At 38.6% G+C, this 15740-nt stretch overlaps 2 pseudogenes; one reads left to right on the top strand and one right to left on the bottom strand.

The window, feature by feature from the left end:
• Positions 1–6409, bottom strand: part of LOC132650806 (zinc finger protein 665-like) — a 45620-nt pseudogene extending 39211 nt beyond the window's left edge.
• Positions 1–15740, top strand: part of LOC132650759 (zinc finger protein 431-like) — a 145326-nt pseudogene that overhangs the window by 61020 nt on the left and 68566 nt on the right.

Here is a 15740-nt window from a genome sequence, read left to right as displayed (position 1 = left end):
TCTCCATGTAGCCCTGACTGTCCTGGAACTTCCTCTGTAAATCAAGAATGTTCTCAAACTCAGAGATCTGCCTGTCTCTGCCTCCTGAACACTGCTGGGATTAAAGGTGTGTGCCATCACTGCTTGGCATAAAGAATCATTTTTAACTCTAACTTTCCTTATTTGATTGTTGTTTTTACTAACCAAATTGCAGAATATTGGTAGAAGTAATGATAAGAATTGAGGTTAGCTGATTAAACACTCCCCCCCATGTGAGAAATCTCATTGTGATAGGTATGAACATATGTTTGGAAAACTTTGAATGCGTTTTATTAAAACTTAAAAAGACCAGCTCCATGTACTAGTGTGGTCTGACTTTTTACTTTCCTTTCTTCCTTCCCTTCCTTCCTTCTTCCTTCTTTGATCTTTATAGCTTGGCTATCCTGGACTCATTTTGTAGACCAGGCTGGCTTGGAAATAAAAAAGATCCACCTGCCTCTGCCTCCCTGAGATGCTGGAATTGTAGGCTTGCACCAAGATGCCCAACTTCAAATCTTTATTTTTTAAAGGACTCAAAGACATTGTATGAGTAGTTAATAATGCTTGATAGTAGTTAATAATAAGCCTCACCTGGGGCCTTTCTGTCCTTCTAAGCAATCAAGATTACACACTCTGGTTTTTCTAGAATTCTTGCCTTATTGTTCTTTTATTTTCACTATGGACCTTTAACAGTTTAAAAGAATTAGGTATTCATAATCTTTGGAGATGAATATAAATTTCAAGGTGATTTTTTTACATTACTGTTTATTATTATCATTTATTACAATTTATTCAAATTGTACTGTGGCTGTGCCTCCTCCCTCATCTCCATCTGCTCACATCCTCCTTCCCTCTTCTGTGCCTAAGCCCCTCCCCTAGCCCACTGATAGGCAAGATCCTACTCCCCTTCTATTTGACCCTAGCCTATCATGATGTTTTATACAAGTCTCCCTCCTATTGTTGCACACATATTATTACAGTTATATAACCATCTATCTCACATCTATTATCTGTCTATCTATCATCTTTGTCATATATCTATTACACACACATATTGTTGTGAAAATCTGTTATTTCTTCCAAAGAAACATGGTTCAAAAATTGTTCAAAAACTATGTTTTAAATCAAAAGTAATCCAATCAAAAATGGGGACAGAGCTACACATAGAATTTTCAGTAGAGGAATATCTCAGAGAAACACTTAAAAATGCTCAATGCCCTTAGTTATCAGAGAGATGCAAATCAAAATGACCCTGAGATTTCACCTTACACCCATCAGAATGGCAAAAGCTCAAAAGACTATTCAGGCTTGTGGTCCCCCTCAGCTACAGACCAGGATTATGGGCAGCCAGGGTATATGAGATCCCATCTCAAGAAAGAAAAAAAAAACAGTGAACTACTGTGCAGTGATGAACAGAGAAAGTGGCAGAAGATTTGATGGACTTGGCAGTAGGGTTAGCAGGAACTGCAGCAGGTCGATGGGCACAGCAGCTTGGCAGGCACAGTGAGGGTTCTTAGGCACAGTAGTAGTCTCCAGTGCAGGGCAAGCTCATGCTGTGTCCACCTGTCCATCTCTCTGTCTGTCATTCTCAGTTTTTAAGTAGCTTTATTTTATTTATCTGTGTGCATGTGGGTATACATGCCTGGCAAGGGCCAGAAGAGGGTAGGAGATGCTCAAGAGCTAGACATCATTGTGATCCACCTGATACAGATTCTGGGAGCCTAATGCAGTCCTCTGCAAGAGCAGCATGTGTCTTAACTACTGATCTATATCTTCAGTCCAGTTCTCTGGGTTTTGATGGGACAAGCAGTTGGAAACATGAAGCCCAGGTTGGTCTGGAACTCATCATCCTCCCTCAGCTTCTTGTCCTCCAATTACAAGCCTGCACCTTCATGCCTGCCAGTCTTTTTCTTGAATGGTTTCAGGTCCACATTTTGTGTTCCAGGCCACAGACTGCAGATAACAGTGAAACTGACTTTAGCTCTGTGTCCCTGAGGGTGTACAGACAGAGTGTTTCCTCTGTTGTTAGGGCGAGGCTAGGGTAGAACTGCCACCCTGCTAGAAATTTAAGAATCATGCTGGGACTGTTTTGTCTAGTGTTGATCTGTGGATCCCAGGTTTCTGTAGATCTGAGGTTGGAGCTCTGTGCCTCAGTACCCAAGCGGTAATCAGCAGCAGGTAAGTGCAGCAGTCATGCATACAGCAGGATGCTAGATCCTGGAGCCAGTGGGAACCCAGAAACTTTTCCTGAACTGCTGTCCTGAGTTTGGAACTGATGTTTCCCCTACCCTATGGTTACCTCCCAACAGGGTGACCCAGTCTGTCCTGTTTTCGGGTCCACAGTTCAGTCTAGGATGTTGAGTAGAACAAACAGGAGCAGGTAAGTGGCTCTATGCTGCTGACTGGGCATCTGAAGGAACCCAAAAACTTTTCATTAGAAGTTGTTGGGGGAGTGTGGTGGAATTCCACTGGATGCCCTGAGGTTGGACTTGATGTTTCTTTCACCATGGGGTTTCCTCCCAACAGGAAACCTGGTCCCTGGTGCTTTGGTACCCACAGTTCTGTGTGGGACAGTGATTTGGGCATACAAGCAGCTCTCTGGCCTGAGCACCTTCTAGAGCACAGACCTTTTTCAGGGATTTTCTGGGTGACCTGAGGTCAGTCCTGATTGCTTCCTACTCCATGGGGTTTTCTATAGCCTGGAAATCCCAATCTCTGGTGTTGTGGGGCCCACAGTACAGTCTGGGATGGTGACCAGAGCCAGAGCACAGTCATGTGGCTCTGGGCTGGTGACCTATTGCCTGCAGGGACCCAGGAAATCTTCCATGGTTTATCTGGGTAGCCTGAGAAAAGAAGCGATTACTTCCCACTCCATGGGGTTTGTTCTTAACTTGGAAACACAATTGCTGTTGTTTTAGGGCTCAGAGTTTGGTCTGTTGCTTGCTGTGTAGTCACTGCTCTACTGCTCTGCAGAAACTGTCCTCTTGGTACCACCATCTTTGATTCTCCTTTCTTTTATTAAACATTTTTTTTAATTTTTCTTTTCTTTTTTATTTTAATAATTACAGTTTATTCACTCTGTATCCCAGCTGTAGCCCCTCCACCACCCCCTTTCAATCTCACCCTCCCTCCCTCTTCTTCTCCTATGTCTCTCCCCCAGTCCAGTAATAGGGGAGGACTTCCTCCCCTTCCATCTGACTATAGTCAATCAGGTCTCATCAGGACTGGCTTCTTTGTCTTTCTCTGTGGACTGGAAGGATAGTTCCCCACTCAGGTGGAGCTGATCCAAGAACTAGCCCATGAGTTCATGTCAGAGATGGTCCCTAGTACTATTATTGGGAACCCTCTTGGATACAGAGACACATTGGACTATTTCTGTGTAAGGGTTCTAATTTATCTCCATGCATGGTCCTTGTTTAGCATATCAGTCTCAAAAAGACTCCTGTGCCCAGACCTTTTGATTCTGTTGTTCTCCTTGTGGAGCTTCTGTTCCATCCAGATATTTCTATCTTCCCCTTCTATCATAACATTCCCTGCACTCTGCAAAATGTTTAGCTCTGAATCTCAGCATATGTTTTGATACCCTGCTGGGTAGAGTCTTTCAGAGGACCTCTGTGATAGGCTCTTGTTATTTCTCAGACAATTAGGAATAGTGATACCTCAAGATCCAGCTATACCACGCCTAGGCATATATCCAAAAAATGCTCAAGTATACAACTAGGATATTTGCTCAACCATGTTCACAGCAGCTTTGCTTGTAATAGCCAGAAGCTGGAAACAAGCCAGATATCCCTCAGTTGAGGAATGGATAAAGAAATTGTGGTACATTTACACAATGGAATACTACTCAGCAATTAAAAACAAAGAAATCATGAAATTTGCTGGCAAATGGTGAGATCTATAAATTATCATCCTGAGTAAGGTATCTCAGAAGCAAAAAGACACACATGGTACATACTCACATATAAGTGGATATTAGACATATAATATAGGATGCTCATATTAAAATCTGTAGACCTAGGGAAGGTAATCAAGAAGGAAGACCATGGTAAGATGCTTAATCTTTTCTTTCTTTATATCTTTTTTTTTTTTTTGAGCAAGGGCAGTTACCCAGACTGAACTCAAATTTTTGCTCTCTGGTTTTGTTTTTCTAATTCGTTTTTCTTTTATTAATTATTTTTAATTTTTCACAGTTTATTCATTATATATCCTGACTGAAGGCCCCTCCCTCAGCTCCTACTGGTCACATCCTTTCTCTTCCCTCTATCCCACTCAAAAGGTGAGTTTCCCTCCTCTGCCATCCACCCATGTCTTATCACAATACTACTCAGCTATTAAAACAAGGAAATAATATTTGTGCTCTTATTACTTCTCCATAGGCCACTCTGCTCACGTCAGAAGACTCCATACCCTGAAGCTTGCCTGCAACCTTACTGTGAAATTAACACTAAGTATAACTCATTTTACAGAGTCCCACACACAAGACAATGTTTAATTGACCATCTCACATCCAGAAACATGTGAAATATGAACTGCTATGAAGTCTGAAACATTTGATCACACGCATTTCAAAGAATTTGGTTCTCCTTCTGTCTAGAGGAACCACCTCAGGAAATAAGTTCAAATTGAATTCCAGAAAACAGAGGCTATATACCCCTTGGGAAATGATTGGGATGCTCCATGGATAGGTGTATATAATCGTTCAAAACTAGGTACTTCAAGAATGCTTGATTTGCATTAGATAGCACATTCCTATCATATGAACAAGAGCATAGATCCTAATCATCCTATATTTAAAAGGAGGAGAGAGTTAGCAGGGATCAGTGTCAAAAGCCATCTATCAAATTTGGCTAGTAGCATCTATGTCTAAAGACACTCCCCAGTTGAAGTCAGGCACAGAAAACTCACCCTTACATTGTTACACAACTAGGCCAGCACCAGGGTCATACATGGAAGAGAAAGCCTCCTCCTTCACATCTCAAAATTCAGTCTGGGTTGTGATGGTTTTCAATAGAACCCCTGGAACAATATATATGTATACACAAAGAAACTTCTACAGGTTACCACTATTATATTACTCTCAGAGAACTTCCTGGCTGGTGTTAGTTCACCATTCCCTACATATTCATCCACTGGACTGAACTTTTCTTGTCTAAAGTGAGGCAATGGAAAACAGTAAATATTGAGAATCAGATTTATCAATAAGTCTTCCCTAAACACATTTTATAATACTTTTGCATGTAATTGATATTCACCATTCATTGTATTCTTTTTAAAAATAATTTTATTTGCTTTAAATTCCAATTGTAGTCCCACTCCCTTCTCTCCCCCATTACTACCCTCCATTCCTATTGCCCCTATTCCCTTTCCCCTTCCCCTTCACAAAAGGGAAGTCATTTCCATTGAGCTAGTTTTTCAGTTCTGTTGGATCTCAGTAGACCAAAGAACACAAAGGCTTTTCCATATTGGTTATAGTCAAAGAATTCCTCTCCAGTAAGGATACTTTTATGATGATGATGACTCTAGATTTGTGCAAGGCTTCACCATTTTAACACATTCAAAAGCTCCAGTATGAATCCTTTCATGATGATGAAGATTATACAAATATGGAATGGTTTCACCATGTTAAAACCACTGTCCATTAGGATTTCTTTCATGATTGTGAGGATGATTCTGAAGTGCAAAAGTTTTTTCACATTGGTTAAAGTCAGATAGCTTCTTTCCAGTATGTTTTCTTGTATGTATTAGGAGATGTTATGTGCAAAGGCTTTGCCACACAGTTAATTCATATGGTTTCCCTCCAAAATGTGTTGTTGTCTTAGGAGATGACTGTAATATGCAAAGGTTTTATCACACTAATTATCCTCACCAGGCTTCTCTCCACTGTGCGTTTTTCATGTTTCCGGAGACAGCTGTGCAAAGGCTTTATCATATTGGGTATATTCATAAGGTTGCTTTCCAGTATGTGTTCTTTTATGGCTTATGAGATTATTGTGGCGTGCAAAGGCTTTACCACACTCATTACATTCATAAGGTTTCTCTACATTGTGTGTTCTTTTATGGCTTATGAGATGACTGTTTTGTGCAAAGGCTTTACAACACTGGTTACATTTATAAGATTTCTCTCCAGGTGTGTTCTTTTATGGCTTAAGAGAGTACTGTTTTCTGCAAAGGCTTTGCCACACTGGTTACATTTGTAAGGCTTCTCTCCAGTGTGTGTTCTTTCATGGCTTATGAGATGACTGTTTTTTGCAAAAGCTTTACCACACTGGTTACACTCATAAGGTTTCTCTCCAGTATGTGTTCTTTTATGCCTTATGAGCTGACTGTTTTTTATAAAGGCTTTACCCTATTGATTACATTTGTAAGGCTTCCCTCCAGTGTGTGTTCTTTCATGGCTTATGAGAACAGTGGTATGGTGGAAGGATTTACCACATAGAGTGCGTTTAAAAGGTTTCTCTCCAGTACAATTGCTTTCATGCCTGCAAAGATAATTGGCACATGTGAAATATTGACCACAGTCATTTGATTACACTAATAAATATATTTATCTATGTGAATCAATTTTATAATTTGGTCTAATGATAAAAAGAATAATCAAATCTTAAACTTTTATAATTTTATTTACATTCATGGCATTCCCCTTCATTATGGGTATTTTTGAAGATCTCTGTGATGGTAAGAGCATTTATTATGTGGTTCACTTTAATAGCATCATTTTTCTATAAGAGGTTTTCTCGTGTATATGAAGAGTATTGTAAGAATTCAGAGTTTTACCAAAGCAATCCCATTCACAAATTTTTGTACGGTATGAATGACACTTCATTTACAAAGTGAGCCAGGACAAGCAGAAGAAGTTCCAAATTTCTAGCATTCATAGGTATTTTCAGCAGTATGATTTTGCTAATGAATTCTCAGTGAAGTTGCAAAACCAATTAACTGTTACCTTTTATCACATTCAGAAAATCTACTCAAAGTGGGGACTTTTACAAAATTAATTATTCTTGGAGAAACATAGTTACACTGCTTCTTTCAATATCTCTATGCTCATGTGTCTTATAAACATTGTGACATATGATATACCAATTTAAATTACAAGAATAATAAAAGATTTCCACATTGAATTAACACGTTTTTTTTTTTTGTTCATCATAGACATGTCATATAGGGATTAAGGTTTCTCCACAATTTTATTATTGACTCTCAGAAGCTGCTCCTTTCACTAAACTTTACAGTGTTACTACATGAATATGTGTAACACTGGTTGTACTATGAAATATCTGCTCATTAGAAGGTTTTGAAACATACTGATCACCTATTCAATGTGTATACCTCTTACAATATCTGAGTAGATAGAATGAGACTAAACAGATTGGCAGTTTAACTCAGTAGCTGTAATGTCTATATGATTTCAATGGTATTTTCTGTTACAACATTATTTTATTTTCTTCTATCTTAGGGGAGTACCTTGCAAACACAAATCAGATACCTGACATTGAGGTACGTGGAATTATGAGATTTTAATGATCATCAGTACACTTAAAGCAGTGCTCTTTTTACACTGTTGCTTTTCTTTAAAACCTCCTGGACACAGCCAGGTGTGCTGGTACATTCCTTTAATCCCAGCATTTGTGGAGGCAGAAGCAGGCAGATCTGTGTGATTTTGAGATCACATTGTTCTAACAAGCAAGTCTAAGTCAAGCCACAGCTACACAGAATAAAAAAACTATTTCAAAAACAGAAAATAAAAAGCAGCCAACAAACAAACAAACAAACAAAAACCAAACTTCCAGGACACATTAAAATTTCTTAAGATTCATATCTATATCAGTGTGCACATAAAGTTACCTTTTATTACTTGTAGAACTTTGAAAATGTTCTTCAATGGTATGGTCTTCCAAATTGTATCCTAAAATAGAGTACCAGAAAATATATATGACTGGAAATATCATATTATTATTAAAGCAAAACTTAAATCACTATCTTCTATGACCCTTAGAACCATGCCTGATTTAGTCACCTCATTCCTCCTCATTCTCAATTGGAATCATAGAAAAGGATAAATAACAAAGTAAGACTTGTCTCCTTATTTTAAAAGTGAAAGAAAATTTGCTGTCTTACCTATAGCAGTGAGGTTTTTACAGGTCTCTAGCATCACATCATTGTAGAGTTGTTTCTGTGATGGTTCCAGCAAAGCCCACTCTTCTTGGCTGAATTTCACATGCACATCATTGAAGGTCACTGAATCCTAAAATATGCCATGCATTTGTACAACAGAAAGAGTAGCAACAATATTAATTTATACTTCATTGGCAATAGAATCATATAATTCTAGTGCTGCTTCCATTTATTTTCTGACACAGAAGTGCTAGTGTTAGATAGTTGGGTGTTGTGCATGAGGTGAACAAGAGGAGAAGAAAAAGCTTAAAGGTTAGATTGTAAGGAAAACCAAAGGCATGCTTTGGAAACCTTTGTTAAAGGTGTTTCATTAGTTTGTAAGGCATGAATATGAATTAGACATTAGTTGGGTTCTTGAGTAATGTATGAATCATCTTTAGTTACTTGGGCAAGTAGGTCAGGACCCTGTCATGAGACAGGTAGAAGGAAAAAACACAGTCATCATATTTTATCTAGCAACAAATGAGATGTGGCTATCAGGTGACAGTGAACAGATGGGTGGTGTCAGTCAAAAGACAACATGGCACTGGATATCATGTTTTGACCAGGGATCAGAGATGTGGCATACCAGTATATGAAAATGGGGGCTCATATATTTGTGGAGGGGAAATTGTACTACAGTGAATAGATGGATAAAAATAATGTGAGTGGCAAGCAACAATAATCATAGCTGATAACATCATATTTCTGAGTTCCCAGACAAAAGAAAAGGCATAGAACACATGATTATTCTTTGATCATTGTTTTGTATATTTTCCTTTTTAAATCATGTATAGGCTATAGTTTAAAATAAAGATTAAAACTTTTCTATTGAAAAATAAGTGTGAATGTTATCACTAAGTCATTTTAGAATAAAACGGAATAAAAAAGTTTAACTGTGCCATATCTGAATAGGATAGAGGTTTGGAATAGTCATGGCAATTAATGTGGACAAAGACAAACAGAGAGAAGAGAGCAAAATAGAAAGAGAGAGACAGAGACACACAGAGAGAAATTAACAGATGAACAGTACTAAGTACACATCAGAGAAATATGAACAGTTACTAACTACAAAAAAATGATGGACAAGCTGGGTATATTCTGTCATGCCTTTAATTCCATCACTCAGGAGGCAGACACAGGTATATATTATTTAATTGGATGCCAGCATGATCTATACAAAGTGTTCTAGGACAGCCAGACCTATATAGTAAGACAGAGTCACCCCTTTAAATCAATAAAACAAACATAAAACATGGAAAGAACTGAGAGGTGTTTACTGAAGCTTCTACATTCACTCCAGTTGTGTATTCAATTTTCAGAAATCTACAATGCCCTAGCTTAAACTGTAACTTTAATAAGATCTTACTAAAAGGAATGCATGTTTAAATAGCTAAAAATAGAAAGATGAAAATATTAGCAATGTAAATGATGATATATGTAAGCAACATAAGGCAGGAGAGATGGCTCAGCAGTGAGGAGCTCTTGCTGCTCTTGCAAATAATTGGTCTGAAATGTCAGTGTTTAACTGGGACCCACTATTATCAATTGCTATAAGTTCATAAGTTCTGAACACATCTTTGGACTACTGTGACGATCAGGCACACAAGAGGTTCATATTCATGACTTCAATCAAAATACTCATATTCAGTAAAAATTAAAAACAGATTCCAGATGGTAGGGCTGATTGCATACTGATCAGTGGGGTAACAGAGACTGCACAGTGACAAATAGTTGGAACAGTTGGTCCCTAAACAACATTGACTGTGTTTACCAGGTGATAAGAAACCCAATGATGAGAAAAACAATTGGGTTCAACCTCAGAGCACCCAGCTAATCCCTGGAAAATTTCCTGGGCTGTTTTGGCAGGAATAAAGTTTTCAAGAAAATAGACCCAAGAAGTGTGTCCTGATCACCTTCCCAGGCTGAACTGTGTGCCCCAGAGCACAAGAGACTGGGAGTCCCACTCTCAAGAAAAACCCACAGGGAAGGAAGCAAGTGGGACTGACTGAATGTCATCCAGTCTATCCATGGAAAAGGTCCTGTAGACTTGCAGGTGCACAGCAGCCAGCCCTGAGTGGGACTTCAGCCGCCAGACCCACGTAACCAACTCTCCATCACAGACAGAACTGTGTGCCCCAGGGAACTAAAGAATGGGTTTCCCTGTAGAAAGAAAACCCCACAGGGAGGGAAACAGCAGGTCCCAGCTTAGAGCACTCAGCTGACCCTCCCACCACCACTACCACCACCACTACCACGACCACATATGGGAATATTATCGGAAAAATTTTCCAGGTTCCTGTCCAGTCACCAGCTTGGAGCCACCATTCGCAAGCAAGTGCCTATGCACTCTACACCCCCCAACAGTACAGACTGGATCTTTCTGTTGGGAGAAAACGCAAAGGTGGGGGAAATATCTGGCCCTACTTTAGGACACCTAGCTCCAGAAAAGTTTCTGGTTATCTACAGGCTCCAGACTCTAGCCTCCTGCTGTACACATGAGAGTGGTGCTCACCTGCCACTGATTACCACCTGGGTACTGGGGCACAGAGCTCCAAAATCAGACCTACAGAAGCCTGGGTTCCCTGAGAACAACCCCCAGATACTGCTCCAAGGGACAACCAGTTATCCCTAACTAAACTGACCAAACCATGGGGTACCCAGATTACAGCTTCAGCTCACTAAATTTACAGCAAGAACCCCAGCATCAGGGCAGCTGTCTCCAGGATTTCTCTGGGTGAGAAGAGAGCCCCCTTGACTAACATGGAAAATTTCCACTAATGTCTGTATGCCTAAGGTGAGCTGTGACAATTCCTGAAAAACACCTGTCATTCAGTGACCGTACCCCAAAAGCTAAGGAAGCCTCCTTTGAAAAAATTTTCTTCCTGCCAAAGGGATTCTCCTTCTCCCCAGCACAGGATTCTAGGAACCACCAGAAACTAACACCCAACACCTAAGATAGCCAAACGGATAGAGGCCAGCATAAAAGCTCAACCAACAAAAGACAGAGCAAAATGGCATCTCCAGAACCCAGTTATCCAGGAGCAAGCAGCCCTGGATACCGCAGCATAAAAAACAATTTCAGGCCAATTTCCCTTATGAACATTGATGCAAAAATACTCAACAAAATACTTTGCAAACCCAATAAAAGAACACATCAAAGATATCATCCACTACAACCAAGCAGGCTTCATGGCAGGTATGCAGGGGTGGTTCAATATACAAAAATCCATTGATATGATCCACCATATTAACAAATTGAAAGAAAAATAAACACATGATAATCTCCTTAGTTGCTGAAAAAGCATTTGAAAAAATCCAGCATCCATTCATGTTTAAAGTATTGGAGAGATCAGGGATAAAGGGCACATACCTAAACATAGTAAAGGCAATATACAACAAGCCTATAGCCAACATCAAGCTAAATGGAGAGAAAATTAAAGCAGTCCCACTGAACTCAGGGACAAGGCAAGGCTGTCCACTCTCTCCATATCTCTTCAACATAGTTCTTGAAGTCCTTACTAGAGCAATAAGACAATTAAAGGAGATCAAAAGAATACAAATTGGAAAGGGAGAAGTCAAAGTATCACTATTTGCAGATGATATGATAGTATACCTGAATAACTCCAAAACTTCTACTAGGGAACTTCTACAGATGATAAACAGCATCAGTAAAGTGGCTGGATACAAAATTAATTCATAAAAAATTTAGCCCTCCTGTATACAAAAGATAAAAGGGCTGAGAAAGAAATTAGGGAAACAACACCCTTCGCAATAGCCTCAAAGGACATAAAGTACTTTGGTGTGACCATAATCAATTAAGTCAAAGACTTGTATGAAAAAACTTCAAGTCTCTGAAGAAAGATTAGAAGAAGATATCAGAATATGGAACTATCTGATACTCATGGCTTGGCAGAGTTAACATAGTAAAAATGGACATCTTACCAAAAACAATCTACAGATTCAATGCAATTTCCATCAAAATACCAACAGAATACTTTACAGACCTTGATAGAAGAGTTCTCAACTTCATATGCGATGCAATGAAAGCAGTCCTAAGAGGAGTTTGAATAGCAACAAAGGCCATCATAAGCTATTGGAGACATCTCATACAAGCAACTTAATGGTATACCTGAAAGACCTAGGAAAAAAGAAGCAGACACACCCAGCAAGAGTAGACCACTAGGAAAAACCAAACTCAGGGCTGATATCAATAAATTAGAAACAAAGATAATAATTCAAAGAATCAACGAAACCAAGAGCTAGTTCTTTGAGAAAATAAAAAACACAGACAAATTCTTAGCCAAACTAAGTAAATGGTAGAAAGATACTATCCAAACCAACAAAGTCTGAAAGAAAAAGATATAATAGACACTGAGAAAATCCAAAGAACCATTACCTTTTATGTCAAAAGCCTATATGCCCCAAAATTTGAAAATCTAAATGAAATATACAATTCTATTTAAAATCCACTTAGCAAAGTTGAATCAACATCAGGTAAAGATATTAAATAGTCTTATAGTAAATAAGGCAATAGAGGCATCCATCAAAATACTCCCAACCAAAAAAAAAAAGCCAAGGGCCAGATGATTTCAGAGCAGAATTCTACAAGACCTTCAAAGAAGAGTGAATACTGATATTCTCCAAATTATTTCATAAAATAGAAATGGATGCAACATGACCAAATTCCTTTGGTGAGACCACAGTCAACTTGATAAATCCTCAAAGATCCCCAAAAAGAAAGAGAACTTCAGACCAATCTCTTTTATGAACAATGATGTAAAGATACTCAATAAAATACTTGCAAACCAAATCCAAGAACATATCAAAGGTATCATCCACCATGACCAAGTAGGCTTCATCCCAGGCATGCGAGGGTGGTTAAGTATATGGAATCCATCAATGTAATCCACTGTATAAACAAATTGAAAAAAAGCCATTTTGTTAGATGCTGAAAAAGCATTTGACAATATCCAACAGTTATTCTTGTTTAAAGTCTTGGAGAGACCAGGGACAAAGGCACATATCTAAAAAGAGTAAAGATAGTATACAGAAAATATACAGAATATATACAGAATAGTATATAGCTAACATCAAACTAAATGAAAAGATTGTTAAGTCAATTCCACTGGACTTGGGGAAAAGACAAGGCTACACACTCTCTCCAAATCTCTTCAATACAGTACTTAAAATCCTATCTAGGGCAATAAGACAACTAAAGGAGATTAAGGGGATACAAAGTGATAAGGAAGAAGTCAAAGTATCTCTATTCACAGATGATATGACAGTATACAAAAATGACCCCCAAAATTCTACTGTAGGGAACCTCAAAAAAATACACTCCTGGATGCCAAAGACAAATGGACTGAAAAAAAATAGGAAAATAACACCCTTCACAATAGGCAGTAAAAAAAAATGTATTTTGGTGTTATCCTCAACAAGCCAGTAAAAAGCCTATATGAACAACAACAACAACAAAACCAAAAACTTCAAGCCTCTGAAGAAAGAAATTGAAAAAGAAACCAGAAGATAGAAATATCTCTCGTGCTCATGGATCAGTAGGACCAACATAGTAAAAATTGCCATCGTAACAAAACAATCTACAGATTCAATGATATTCCCATCAAAATATCAACACAATTCATTAAAGAACTTGAAAGAACAATTCTCAGCTTCATATGGAAAAATAAAAAAGCCAGAATAGCTAAAACAATCCTGTACAATAGGAGATCTTCAGGAGGTATCACCATTCTTCATCTCAAGCTCTATTATAAATCAATAGTAATAAAAACTGCATGGTACTATAATAAAAACAATCAGTGGATCAATGGAATTGAAGTGAAGACACATAAATAAACCCACACACCTATGGCCACTTGATTATTGACAAAGAAGCCAAAACCATGCAATGGAAAAAGGACAGCATCTTCAACAAACAGTGCTGGTCTAACCTGAAGTTTACATGTGGAAAAATGAAAATAGATCCATATTTATCACCCTGCACTAAACTGCAGTCCAAGTTGTTCAAAGACCTCAACATAAAACCAGATACACTAAATCTGTTAGAAAAAAAGTGGGAAAGATCCTCGATCTCATTGGCATAGAAGGTAACTTCCTCAACAGAACACCAAGAACACTGGCTCTAAGATCAAGAATTAATGAATAGGATCTCATGAAACAAAAAGCTTCTATGAAGAAAAGAACTCTGTCAATAGAACAAAATGACTGCCTACCAACTGACAAAAGATCTTCACCAACCCTTCATACAACTGAAAGAGCTAATAAACAATATATATAAAGAGCTGAAGAAATTAAACTCCAATATTCCAAATAATCCAATTTAATACTGGGGTACAGAACTATACAAAGATTTCTCCACAGAGGAATATCAAATGGTGGACATTAAATGCTCAATATCTGTAGTCATCATGGAAATGCAAATGACATTCCATCTTAAACCCATCATGGCTAAGGTCAAAACCTGAAGTGACAGCAAGTTAGTGAGAATGTGAAGAAAGGAACACTCCTCCATTGCTGTGGGAGTGAAAACTTATACAACCGCTTTAGAAATGAATCTGATACTTTCTCAGACAATTAGAAATAGTGTTACTTCAAGACCCAGCTATACCATTTCTGGGCATATATCAAAAAGATGCTCCACCATTCAACAAAGATATTTGCTCAACTGTGTTCATAACATCTATATTCATAATAGCCATAATAGGGAAACAAACTATATGTCTCTCAACCAAACCATTGTTTTACAGAAATCGTGGTACATTTACACAATGGAATGCACCTCGGGTATTAAAAAAAAAGGAAACTATAAAATTTTCAGGCAAGTAGATGGAACTAGAAATGATCATCCTAAGTGAGTTATTCCAAAACCAGAAAGACATGCATGGTATATACTCATTTGTAAATGGATAATGGCCATAATATAGGATAAACATACTACAATCTATAGACCTAAAGGAGCTAAATAAAAAGGAGGACCCTATGGAGGATGCTTAATTCTTATGCAAAAGTGCAAATAAAATCGACACCAGAAGTGACTGAGGAGAGGGAAGAGGATGAGAGCCTAACATACATATCCTCTGAAAGACGCCCAGCAGGGGTTCGAAACAGATGCTAAGATTCACAGCCAAACTTTGGGTAGAGCACAGGGAATCATAGGAAAGAGTGAGAGGATAGAATGTAGAAAGACCCAGAGCTGGCAGGACCTCCATAAGAAGACCAACAAGGACAACAAATCTGGGCCCATGGGGACTTGCAGAGATTGATGGACCCACCAAAGACCATTCATGAAGAGGAAACAGACCCCTGCTCAGATGTAGCTGATAGGCAGCTCAGTCTCCATGTTTGATCCATAGTAAGGGGAGAAGGTGCTGGCTTTGACATGTACTCTGTTATGTGCTATTTGATCATTTCCCCTTGGTGGAGGGGCATTGCTATGCCACAGAGGAAGAGGATGCAGGAAGTCCTAGTGAGACTTGATAGGCTGGGTTCAGATGGTAGGAGAGGAGGGTTCCCTGTATCTGAGATATAGGAAATGGGATAAGGAG

This window comes from Meriones unguiculatus, assembly GCF_030254825.1.
Source record: "Meriones unguiculatus strain TT.TT164.6M chromosome 13 unlocalized genomic scaffold, Bangor_MerUng_6.1 Chr13_unordered_Scaffold_33, whole genome shotgun sequence".
In the NCBI taxonomy this organism is placed as follows: domain Eukaryota; kingdom Metazoa; phylum Chordata; class Mammalia; order Rodentia; family Muridae; genus Meriones; species Meriones unguiculatus.
This window is presented reverse-complemented; position numbering and strand designations above follow the sequence as displayed.